The sequence below is a fragment of the Pseudopodoces humilis genome, chromosome 2 (genome assembly GCF_049639895.1).
Source record: "Pseudopodoces humilis isolate 2021_Gansu_Grassland_sample_001 chromosome 2, ASM4963989v1, whole genome shotgun sequence".
Taxonomy (NCBI): domain Eukaryota; kingdom Metazoa; phylum Chordata; class Aves; order Passeriformes; family Paridae; genus Pseudopodoces; species Pseudopodoces humilis.
In genome coordinates this window covers 105,480,419-105,492,866 of record NC_142201.1, presented here as the reverse complement: position 1 = coordinate 105,492,866, position 12,448 = coordinate 105,480,419, and positions in this window count along the sequence as shown.

Genomic DNA, 12,448 nt, shown 5'->3' with positions numbered 1-12,448 from the left:
TAAAAATAGAGCAAATCTTGATATCTTCTCCTTTTGATTGGCCAAAGCAAAATGTAGTTTCAGTATACAGGAGATGAAGTAAACTTTGCTTCAGCTGCACCTAGAGCTGGTTGCTGTTCCTTGTAAAGTAAAGTAAACTTTACTTCAGCTGCACTTGGAGCTGGTTGCTGCTCCTTGGTCTGCTCAGCTTTACCTTCTTATCTGAATTGTGTCTTCACAGATTTACACAGATCTGCTGAAAGTGAAGCCTGGTGACTAAACTATGAGTTCAAACTTGATTCGTCTTTGGTGCATCTGTTTCGTGGTAAGTGTTTTGAAGAGTGGGAACGGGAAATGTTAACACCTTGTAAGATGATTTTGCTATGTGAGAAAACTCCACTTCACAGCAAGATAAATAGCAACCCATCCAACTTTGCAACTGCCAAAGAAGTCTCCCAATAGCCTGGAGAGCAGAGAGGGTAGGTTCTGTGCGCCTAAAAATAAGGCAGGAGAGCCGACAATTTGTCACAATGCCTATGGATTACCAAAAGTTTCATTCATGGCCAAAAAGCTTTCGAGACTGAAGTGGTTATGGTTATCTCTTAGAAGTACCTGTCAAAGACATTGAAGTCTATTTATCTTTTACTACATTTTAGGAACATCTTGAATTGTCATATTCCACCTGTTCTCACAACCACAATGTTTTTTCACTAATCAAAAACCATCAGATTTGTAGCCTCGAGGCACGATCAAGGTGTCAAGCAGAATTTGATTTTTACCACGTTATATTCCTCTGAAGTGCAGATGACTCTGACTTGGCAGCAATATTCCATACAAAAGCAAATTCTCAGGGCTCCCAGGTACAATAAGTGGTCCTCATCAGAGAATTTGTGCAATACATCTGGACGTAGCATTGAGGAAGCCAGGAAGATTGCACTTTGTAATCTCAGTATGTGTTTGGTGTGAGAAGACAAGGAGATACAAAGCATACTTAAGACAACAAAGGGCAGTTAAATTCAGAATAAAATAGCATTTATTAATGCTGTTTTGTTTTGATGATCAAATATGTCCTTTAAAGAAGTGTATGCTCTTGTTCATCTGTCTGTAAATTTTATTTTGAAAATTCAGTAAAGCCCCAACCTCAGTGAACTCAATAAGTCACCTGACAAAGAGCCACGGGTTTTTTGGCTTTGACTGTGGGAAGAGAGAGAGGATCTCTTCTGATAGTCTGTAGAAAATACCTAGGCTATGATACAGGATACAGTCCTTAACTTCTAGGAGTCTTGAAAAACCCAAAGACAAGGTATTGCCTCCAAATAAGATGACTACAGCAATTTCAAAGTAATTAGACATGCACAAAATTTTCTTTTAAGGTTTTTGACAACTTTTATTATTTAAGCCAATTTTGATGAAAATTACTTTTGTTGAATCTTTTGTGCTTTCCACCTGCTTCATAGCTCTCATAAAACCTGCAACTTGAAATTTTGAAAATCCCCTGCGGTTCCCTGTCTATCACCAGTGTGTTTGCAAAGAATAATTTCTGATAACAATGTATTTACTGTAGTTGATATTACTACTGCCTGTATTCCAATTCATTAATTATTCCTTTTTCTTGACACCTAATTTCTGGAGGTTAAAATTTCATGGGAAGTGTTATAATCAGCATATTGAATTTGTTCTCTTGTTTGATATTTGTTAGTGCCATTTTCTGCCTCTTTTACAAGAATATTGGAGGTGATATTTTGCTTCAGTTACTTGTTCGTTTCTGAGCTACCTAAATGTTTAATCTTTACAGAAGAAATGTCTTCAAATAGCTTAATTGATAGTATTAGTGTATCTCAATAACCCTTATTCCCATCCCTAGAATTTTGCCTGAATGTGTATTTTTGGCTATGTGCAGCAATTGAATTCCTGCTTTCATCAGAGTTTTCCAGTATGAAGTGTCTAGATGTTAATGATAGAGCACTACAGGAATCTTTCTTCCAGAAGGTATGGCCCTCAAACAGCTTTGAATCATACATTTTAATCTTTCTGGGTTCAGGTGGTCAGCAGGCTATCTATTTCAGCCCCCACGCTTCATTATCTGAACATTAGAGTAGTGCTGGAAAAAGGTAGACCCCCAGTGAATCTTATGAAAATATTGCAGTGTTCAAATACATTATACTATTGACATTAATAAGATAAAAATTTAGACAGTACAAAGCATGCAATGACATTTTTCAATTCACAAAAAAGAAGCTTTCTTCGGGATATATCTAAAGGAAAATATGACAGCAGGGAAATAGATCTAAAGAGGGTTTTTTTAAGCTTGTGAACCAAAGAATGATGGTAAAGAATGTAGTCTGGGTTAAAATACATAGGTGAAATAGCTGCATATTTCACATAAACAGAAGAAAAGTCTGCATCAAGGTTGCCAAATGATATGTTTTTATATGGAGATGGTCCTCTAAATGAAATTTCAGCATGTTATAGAGGTGCAAAAGAATCAAAGAATAATTGAAGTATTTCTATTTATGAAAGCACCTAGCATTTCACTCTCTTTAAAAAAGGCTGAAGCCCTCCTTACTGGGAGGGATCATATTGCAACAAAGAAAAAAAAATGTCAGAGAACTCAGGTCAGAAAATGGGACTACACACTATAAAAAGAAATGGATTCATTTTAGCACAGTGTATATAATGCAAAGGAGAGGAAAATATGTAGGATTAATACAGTTTATATAATGAGTTTCTGGATATTTGTGTTAGGTAGCAGTACTAGGCAAGGTGGTGTATAATTTCTTTCTTCTGGTGAAGGCAGAGTATCTATGCTCCCCTGTACTGGGAACAGGGTCACTGCTGAAGCTGAGACTTTCCCCATCCAGGGAAAAAGGCCAGCTCTTTAGTATGTGTTTTGACCTTGTAAATCCTACTGTTAAAGGCAGCTCATGGAACAAAAAGGCAAAATCTTTAGCATACTAGCAAAACAGCCGGTGTTTCGATGGCAGTAGGCAATAGCACCAAGTCCTGTGTATTCTTCTGTATGACCAAGAGTGATGAAAATGTTTTCTTATGGATTGCTCTAACACAGAAAAGTTTGTGGTTTGATCACTTAAACATGTATTTCTTCACAGTGCTTCTCTAACAGTGAAAGCCTTCATGTTGAAGCCAATGGGTTATTTTTGAGAAACTTGTAAGCAATATTTAGAGAAGTTGGGTGCTGTCAACAGGAGTTGTGAGAGCAGCACAGTGTTTTTGGGTATCTATAACAATAAATCATGCCTGATTTCAAGCAATGAGGAGACTTTACCTAACCAGCATTTGTTCTTGTACCAAATATCTATTAAGAGCTTTTGAAAACGCTTAAGTCACTCAGGAGGCAAAAGCACACATGTTAAATTTCAAAACGATTTAGGCATATTTATAAGTAATATCTTTTCAGCTATATGATATGGTATTAAAACTCTACTGTTTTTATCTGAAAAAGGCACCAACACTGCAGAAAAGCCAGTACTCTCCAATTATATGTGAGAATAATATTTTCATTATTGCAATCCATTCTCATTTCAATGTCTTGCCTGTTTTTTCTGCTCCATATCCTAGGAGAAAAAGAAATGATAAACAGCACAGAAAAAGACAAAGAGCACAGAAGTTACCAGATAGAACCTTAAACAAACCTCAGGTCCCTAATTTTACTGTTCATATTTAAGTACTCTTTCCTTGGATGGTGCAGTGAAGAAAATAATGCATGTGATAAAGTAGGGGAATATTTTATGATATGCCGATAGGACAGATTCAGATAAAGAATTGTACCAAATGGTACAGTTGCTCATATTTTAATATCCTTGGGGAGAGTTTTACCAAAACATCTTAGTCCACACAGTTACTACAAAATCGGATTAGCACAGTGAGGCCCTGCAAATAAGCTATCACAAGTCCTTTGCACTTTAGAGTCTACAGCAAGTACACACACTCCTACATACCAACCACTGGCTGGGCTAGAGACTGGACAAAAAAAATCACTATTGCCATTAGAAGTTGAAAATCTCTTTTTTCTGGATACTTGTTGAGTGGTAGCATGGGAATAGCAACTAATCACATTGCTGTGCTGAATTGAGAGTAAAACAGGAATGGCTTTGATCAACATAAGTAATGTTTTGCTGTACTTTGTATATTACAATACAGAAGTAGAGAGTCTGAGGACAGGGAGATAAATCTGCCCTGTTTGTGGGTCCTAGAGAAGAAAATTCTCATGTAAAAGAGATTGTTGTTATTGCTGTAGTTATAGACAAAGGGCTGTTCTCTAACACAGAAACTGTAAAAAAATAGCCTTGGAAATAGTTAAGGAGAAAACGGATTCTTTTCCCCCTTACCATCTAGTTCTGGGGAAATAATTATTTTTGTGAATTTTCTTTTTTTTTAAATGGTAATACTAAATACATTTCAGCTAAAAACTAACAAACTGCCATTGTATGTAATTCCTCTCAGCAGCTAAGCTACAGTGTCACAAACTTTGTTTTAAATTGAAACATGTTAAAGCATGGCTTAACAAAGCTCAGTGGTGATATTACCATTACTGCATTGTGCAATCATTTGAACAAGACAACAGTCAAAATTAGACAAAATCATAGTGCACTACAATACAAGGTTACTCATTATACTGGTCACTTACCAAAGTTTTGCTGTTGGTTAAAGGTGTCTCTGCCTCAAGGAGAACATAGGAGGGGTCCCAGCTCAAGGGGAGATCATAGGCACAGCCAGGGGACTTAGCAGGGAGAATTTGAAGAAGAACTTGCTTAGAGTGTCATAATTATGGAACAGAGTGCTTGGCTTGTAGTCAGATTACATGGGGTGGAAAAGGTGTGTGTGAAACTGCTTGTATCCACAAGTTTCTTTGTTCCCTGACCAATGATTCTGGGAAAAGGCACCCACTATTTATGTGCTGATCGCGTGATCCTGTTCCAAGCTCCTCTGCATTGATACTGCCTGTGTCACTGCTCCTGAGAGGGTTTGTGGACAACAGATTGGAACTGGAGAAGCTCTTGGCCTGGTTACAGCTCAGCCCTTCACCTCCTTTGCAGCTTGTACCAAACTTCTCCTAGTTTGGTTAAGGAGTTGAGTGGATCCACCAGAGAAGATAATTATTTAACTGGTTGAGCCAAAGGACAGTAGTATCAGTAGGATGGGACATAATTTTCCCCCTGAATAGGTTATTCAGGCCCAAAAGGTATGGCATGAAATACTATAAACACAAAGGAAGCTGGTCAAAGGATAGAACACTTTGGGCTTTTTTGCCCCTTCTCAAACATGGTAACAGAAGGAAGGGATAAAAGAGCTTTAACACTGATATAAAATAAATGATCTATATGTCAAGTGTAAAGTTGTAACAAAAAATGTTTAGATTTCGGTGACTTGGTAAAAAAAATCTTTAGTTTGATTTATTCCCAGACAGCTTTCAATCTGTCTGTGAACAATGAGCCCATAGTATTAATAAGACACTACACAATGTGTTTTCTTCTCTGTAACAGTGTAAAAGAATACAGAAGCATTTGGGGGGAAAAAATGAACTTAAGTTTCGAGTGTTTTATCTGGCTCCACTCCAAAACAAATGGAGCACATAGAGGGCAGTTACTCTGGGGTGCTGAGAATATCTGTCAGGCTTAGAGTACTGAATGGTCTTTGTTCACCTCTTAGAAGAAACAGCGCAGAGAGATTACATAGGGCATATAGGATATATTTGTATGTTATGTGTGTGTACATTCACTGATGGTTGTTCCAGGAGCACATTAAAAAGTGAGAAAAACAGAAGGTGACATTATCTTATTTTCCACTGAATGTTTCTAAATTAAGTCAGTGTTTCCTGGGGTACAAATTGGTGGTCATACATTTTTGAAGTTCCCAACTGTTCCAGTTCTGTCTGCAGCTGATTGTGAAGCTGTTGCATACAAAACCACAAAGTAACATCTATGGCTTCCATGCTGGAAGGAGAAGAATTTCTATATTAGCCCAATATTCAAGTTTACTGTATCACTGAAATCAAAATTTCTGTGTTATGGATTCTGAGGCAGAAACAGGTTAGTGGGCTTTAAATGAAGGTTATCTACAAGGAGAACGGGATGTTGTTCCTGATACCTTTATGCCTCCTATTGCTTTCCACGATTTTTCTAGGTGATTTCAGAGATCACACAATGAGCCCCACTACTCCTCTTCTGCTGTAGGCCCGAGCCTTACACCCTGATTTTTTTTCTTTTTCTAGATTTTTGTTTTCACCTCAGTGTTTTTGGAGAAGGGTGATACACTGAAGTCAGTAAAATGGTATTGTGCTAGTGTAGCAACCATGTGTCACATATTGCTGCACCTGCTCAATAAAATGTATGTGTTTTGCTCTCTTTTTTAATGGCTTGTCCATTAGAACAGCCTTAATATTCTTCATGGGTCTTATTTGAGATTGTTTTAAAAATCCAAATACGAGAAAATGTATTCCCTCCTTGATCTGCTTTAATGGAAGTTGTGCCTAGGGATGAGAGGACAATAGATCTTCCTGTGTCTGAGTGAGATTGCTTCTTTGGAGATTCAGAAAGGTGATTTGTCTTTAAAATGATGTTGTTTAAAACTGCTTTGGTTATTTCTTAAATGCAGGAAACCAGAGCTGCTGGCTACATAGAAGTAACCAGAATCTTAGGAACACACTCAGGTACGTGGGAATTATTTCTAGGAATCTTGGAATATGGGATTTAAGGCTTATGGTATGTGCAAAAAGAAAAATCTTAGAGCTGTAAAGTAAGCCAAGCACAAACAGCTTCTGTCTACTTTCAAGTGTTTATTTCCTTGTGTCCTTGTGTTCTTCTAACATCTGGCAATGAAATAAATTCTTGAGATTGAAATGCAGCACCAGGGCTTAATATTTCAGAGTGAATGTAGTTTAAGTGAGTTGCTGTAAATGCATTGGAATGAACAGCAAGAAAACATAAAAATTAAGTAACTACTTACTAGGATGGATCTGTTCCCATGCTCTCTCTGCAATAAAATATCAAGCTTAGAAACCATCGTTTACTGCGGTAGCTTATGTATTCCTAGGAGGACTTATTTTGTTTTGTTGTTTGGGGTTTTTTAATGTCTGGGGTATTCAGAGGTGTTCAGGCCCCCCCTTTTTCTTGTTTATTCTTTGCACATTTGTCCCCTGTACTGGGCAATGGTGGGGCAGCACCTTGAATCCCTTGTTTTGTTCTGGGTTCCTCACTACAGGAAAAATATTGAAGTGAGGGATGAAATGAGGGATTCCCAGAGGAAGGGAATGGACCTGGGGAAGGGTCTGGAGCACAAATCCTGTGAGGGGCAGCTTGAGGGAGCTGGTGGGGCTGAGCCTGGAGAAAAGGAGGCTCAAGGGGAACCCCACTGTTCTCTACAACATCCTGAAAGGAGGGTGGATTCAGGTGGGGAGTGGTCTCTTCTCCCAGTAATAGGACAAGAGTGAATCACCTCAGATTGTGCCAGGGGAGATTTAAGTCAGATTTTATGGAAAATTGCTTCATAGAAAGGGTTGCCAAGCGTTGGAAGAGTCAGCCCAGGGATGCGGTAGAGTCGCCATCCATGGAGGTATCTAAAAGAGGTGTAGATGTGGCATGGGGTGACATGGTTTAGTGTTGGACTTGGCACTGTTACACTTAGGGTTGGATTGGATGGTCTTACAGGTGTTTTCCTACCTAAATGATTCTGTGATTCCATACATAACAAACATTCATTTTTCAGAGGAGTGCCTGATTGATTCCCTGAAGATTGCTCTTTGTGTCCTGTCAGGGGTACTCAAGGAGATTGTAAGGTTTCTGAAATATTGATTCAGTTAAAATACTGATTCTTAAACTCTCAGTGGTTATTGCCTCCTGCTCTGAGAAGGAAGTAACTTTTGTTAAGTGATAGAAGTGCAATTGGCTACAGCACTCAATATCATGGTGTACACACCAGGACCTGCCCTGAATAAGATGTGGTGCAGATGCATCAGAGCAAGCAGACCAAATGTCACTGTTAAATAGGTAAAATATTTCCTGTGCTGAAAGAACCAGTCCTATGTCAGTAAAACACTGGTATACACCAGCTTTTGTGGCCTTCCTTACAAGATATTCTGTATTAAACAAATGATTTTTTTAATCAAAGAGAATGTAAAAACCAAAATGGAAAACAATTTACTTCACCAGCTAACCTGCTTCCAACAAATGTATTCACCATAACAGTTTAGCGTAGCTCCCTCACAATACAGGATTCTTGTACATATTTTTTCTACCCAAAATGTTAAGTTCCAATTTCAGTTCTGTTGGCCTCTCCAATTTTCAATGTTTACTTTTTTATATATTATTGTTATTCTATAACCTGTTGGGTGCAGTTGGTTTTATTCTCCAGATACCTTATCTCTAGTCATTCCCCTGCCTAACCACTGTACATAAAACTTTTTTCAGACCATTTCCCTTGAGATATAAAAATATTGTTTATAAAAAGAGCAGGGGGAGAACATAAGGTCTATCATTGTATAAATAATTTCAGCCATGACATGGGAAATATTTTTAGAAGGAAGACATACCAATAACTGAATAGGTTTGGGAAAAAAAAAAAAAAAAGAAAAAAAAATATTTCTAATAGGAAGCTTTTGAAGCCTTAAACCTAAAGTTGAGGAAGCAATGTTCCTGGAGCCCCATTTAGTAGCTAATATAGAATAAGTCTCATTTCACACATGTGAAATCTACTGTTCTTTCACCACATGATGGCTTTGCTAGATGGAAAAGTCAGGATGCAGATTCCAGCCTCCCTGAAATAAGAGTCACAGAGCTCTCTGTGTGTGTGTGTGCGTCTTGCCCCCGTAAACCCGGCCACGGCTTGTGCAGGCAGGGCCTTTGTAGCCACAAACTGAGACATCAGATGGAAGCTGACATTTCCCTCTCACACAGCCCTGTGCAAATGCTAAGGCACATGGCACAGCACTTCCCAAGCTGGTGGTACAAGGATGCCAGTAGGAGCACATCCCAAAGGCATTTCTGCAGCATGGAATAACTCACTCAACCTGCTGGAGGTTTCTAAATGAAAGATGAAGATATTCTGTTTTGGACAGCTGTTGCTAGAGATTCCTATTTTGGGGTTTGTTCCATTCCATTTTAACCATTTATCAATATGGTCTGTATCATTTACATAGCTGATGGCTTTGGAAAAAAAAAAAAGAGAAACCCAAACTAAATTCTTCCAGTCAGCATCATTTTTCTACTGAAAAATAATGCTCAGAGAATGATAAAATACACCTCTTTTTCTTCTACTTCTTACTCTCCTTTGAGAACAGCAAGTGATTACTAGATCACTGAGTTCTAGTTTTAAAGTCACAGTATCAAAGTGTTTCTGCTAACTCACATATTTTTCTCCAGCTATGTTACTTCAGGTCTGTAGGTTGCTCTGCTAAATACAGTGCAGTCCACTGAAACTTTAAGCTGTACTAAACTAAACTTTTCTTGTCAAAAGCCTATACATTCATAACACTTCACTATGAACTGCACTTACAGCTGAGTGTTGTAAGCCATTTTCCATGCAATAACAAAATTTACTACAGCTGTTTTTTTTGTTTTGTTTTGTTTTGGTTTTTTTTTTTTATTTGGTAGTGTTTTATCATCTCCGGTAGAAGAATTACAAATCCAGTCAGTTAAGCCATATTTTTTCCACCCTTATACTGGTACCCTTTTTCCTGAAGGATACTTAATAGCTTTAATTATGCTCATTGTTTACTGAGGAAACAGCAGCATGACACTTAAAAAGCCCCTTTGCCTCATAGCTAAAGGACAAAGTTCATGCAGTTGATGGAGTCTCTGCATGCAGGTGTGAAACTTCAGTGCAGCTATTGCTCTGTTTTTACAGCTGTTGATCTTTTACACCTCTCAAGCACACCATGCTGTGCAGGAATTGATATGTAGAAAATAACTGGGCATGGTGATCAAGTATCACTACCCTCGTAATTCTTCTGCAGCATTTCAGGATGGTGTTTATGTTTTCTTTCCACTTGTTTTAGATTAGGTACAAAAGGAATTAAATTGGTCTGATTATTTCAGGTGAAAAAGAGTCTTAGTGTTTTTGTGACTTGGTGGTTTTTTTTTCCTTTTAATTTTGCTTATTATTATTCCAGTTGTGTAATTTTTGTTTTCAAGAAGATGAAATTCTGGTAATGATCTGAGAATATTTTTCTCAAACCTTGATGAAGACACTTGAAAATTGAAAAACTCTTTGAAATAATTAATTCCAAATCTTTACATAGCCCTGATGAATATTGTGACAAAGAATGAGATATTAGCAGCTCTGTTGCCTATTTGGTAGAGACTTTTGTCATTAAAATGGCTCATGGCATCATTTTGGGGTGGTGCTAAGGCCAAATACAGAGTCTTTAAGAGAGCAAAGGACATTTTCTTCAGAAATAGGGATGGCTGATGAGTGAAAAGGGACGAGAACAAAACCAAGTGTGGGACCAGATAATTTTTAAACATGACATTGCATAGAAGGAAAAAAAAGCTGTGAGCAGGTTTCTAAACCAGACTGAAAGTGGTACTGAAGGAAGGGGAGGATGGCCCAAAAGCAGCAGCAAAGGTCACAACACAGACTCTGCAGTCTCTTGGGGAGAATCGGCCGGCAGCTGGCCCAGACCCTGTGAGGTGACTTCCATCACTGGGTCAAGACCTGTCCTGAATCTTGGTCCTGGAATTAAAGCTGTTTTTCCAGAAGCTGAGGCTCCTTTCTCATGGCTCTAGCCATTCGAAAGTCGCTGCAGAAATGAGGCCAGGGTTTATTTCTGTAATATATTACCAATAATAAGCTGCAGTTCATAAGAAAGCATAGTAGCATCTCTGGTGTAAATGATTATCAGGCAACTGGGTGCATTCTAAAATTAGACCCTAATGCTGCCAGATCTGATCTCTCTCTCTGGCTTTGGGATGTTATAAACATAATTCATAGATGTTGTAATTTTCACAGAGGGAAATAGGACACAGCTGTACATCATCACCCTGAACTCTCAGAACACTTAAGCATATACATCCCATTAAAAACACATTTTTCAGCAAATCACAAGGAAAATACTCCCTGAACCTACCTTACTCTTATAAAATGGAATCAAATCAATAACATAAGCAGTTCAATTTTTGCGTTATTCCTTGTCCATTTCATTTTAAAGGAAGAATTATTTTTTCTTAGGGTACCCTTAAAGAAAGAAAATGATTATCATAGAAAGGAAGGAATTTAACCCAGACAAGAAGTCTGGGTTTGATGCTTTCATTGTTATTCATGCCATAATATTTTATGTGGCTTTCAAAACTATGCAATCTTGGGTATGGAAGTATCTCTACCCTGGGGTGGTGGGCTGGTAGCTGAGGTTGAAATAAATCCTTTTCTCTTTCCGTAATGCACACTGTTCATGCTTCATGAAACTGTGCTGTTTGACACTTCTCCAGATAAATGCAGTGTCTTGATGATGTGTCATGCTTCATTATGTTAGCAAGTTCTGATCCTTAGAGTTAATCAAAAGGCCAGTGGAATTTTCCTACATCTTTTTATGCAAGTTTCTTTGCTGAAGGAAGATCTTTTATATCCCTGTGAAACTGCTTTTAAGAGCAATTCTCTAAGTGATGAAGAGCGTGATAAGGTCAGAGCTGTGGGATCCAGCAAGAAGGTGGCCTGATTCTCCAGTTGTTTACACAGGTGCTCTGCTAATGTGATCCTGTTGTCCTTGGGGGCCTTGTGTCTGCCTTGGGACGAGGCTGGTTTCCAGCCATGCCACCAAAGGAGAGCTCCCCAGCAGATCCCTGCAACTGTGGCCTGTGTAGAAGGATTGCATGGATGCAGCCCCAGAGCAGAAGAAATAACACAGTAGAAAGAAAAGGACAAAGTAGTACAATTATGCATGTTCTGGTAGAGGAATATTATTTTATAGATTTAGGACCATAAGAATGTATTTCAACGTCAAGCTGTTTGTTACTTTGGTGCTTTAGAACATTACAAGTTCCCAGTGAGGAAGTTGGGGTTATATATGTCACTGATGTTTATGCATGTACTTTCCTTATTCCACTTTGTATTTACAATGCATGTTTTCCCTTGAGTTATTGCTGGAACCAAAACTCGTTTTTAATCAGAGTTTAAAAATCTACTGATACAATTTTTATGTGAGAAAAGTTAGCTTCTGTTCTTCTGAAAGTTAAGAGGTGCTTCATTCTGTATAAATCAATAATCAATATCATCTCAGAAGTCCCACTGGATTTCTGATCTCTTTTCATTTTTTACCAAAAGACTGATAAGGTCACCCTCTAATCTGACATCACTCTTTCCTCTTCCAGCAGGAACTACAGCAGAAATACCACTGCTGTGTGAGAGGAATTATCCCTCAATGTGGTACTGTGGTAATGTGGTTATTGTGAAGGGCAGAAAAATCTTTGCACCAAAGAATGATAGAACACCAGAGAATGACAGAATGACTTCAGCTGGC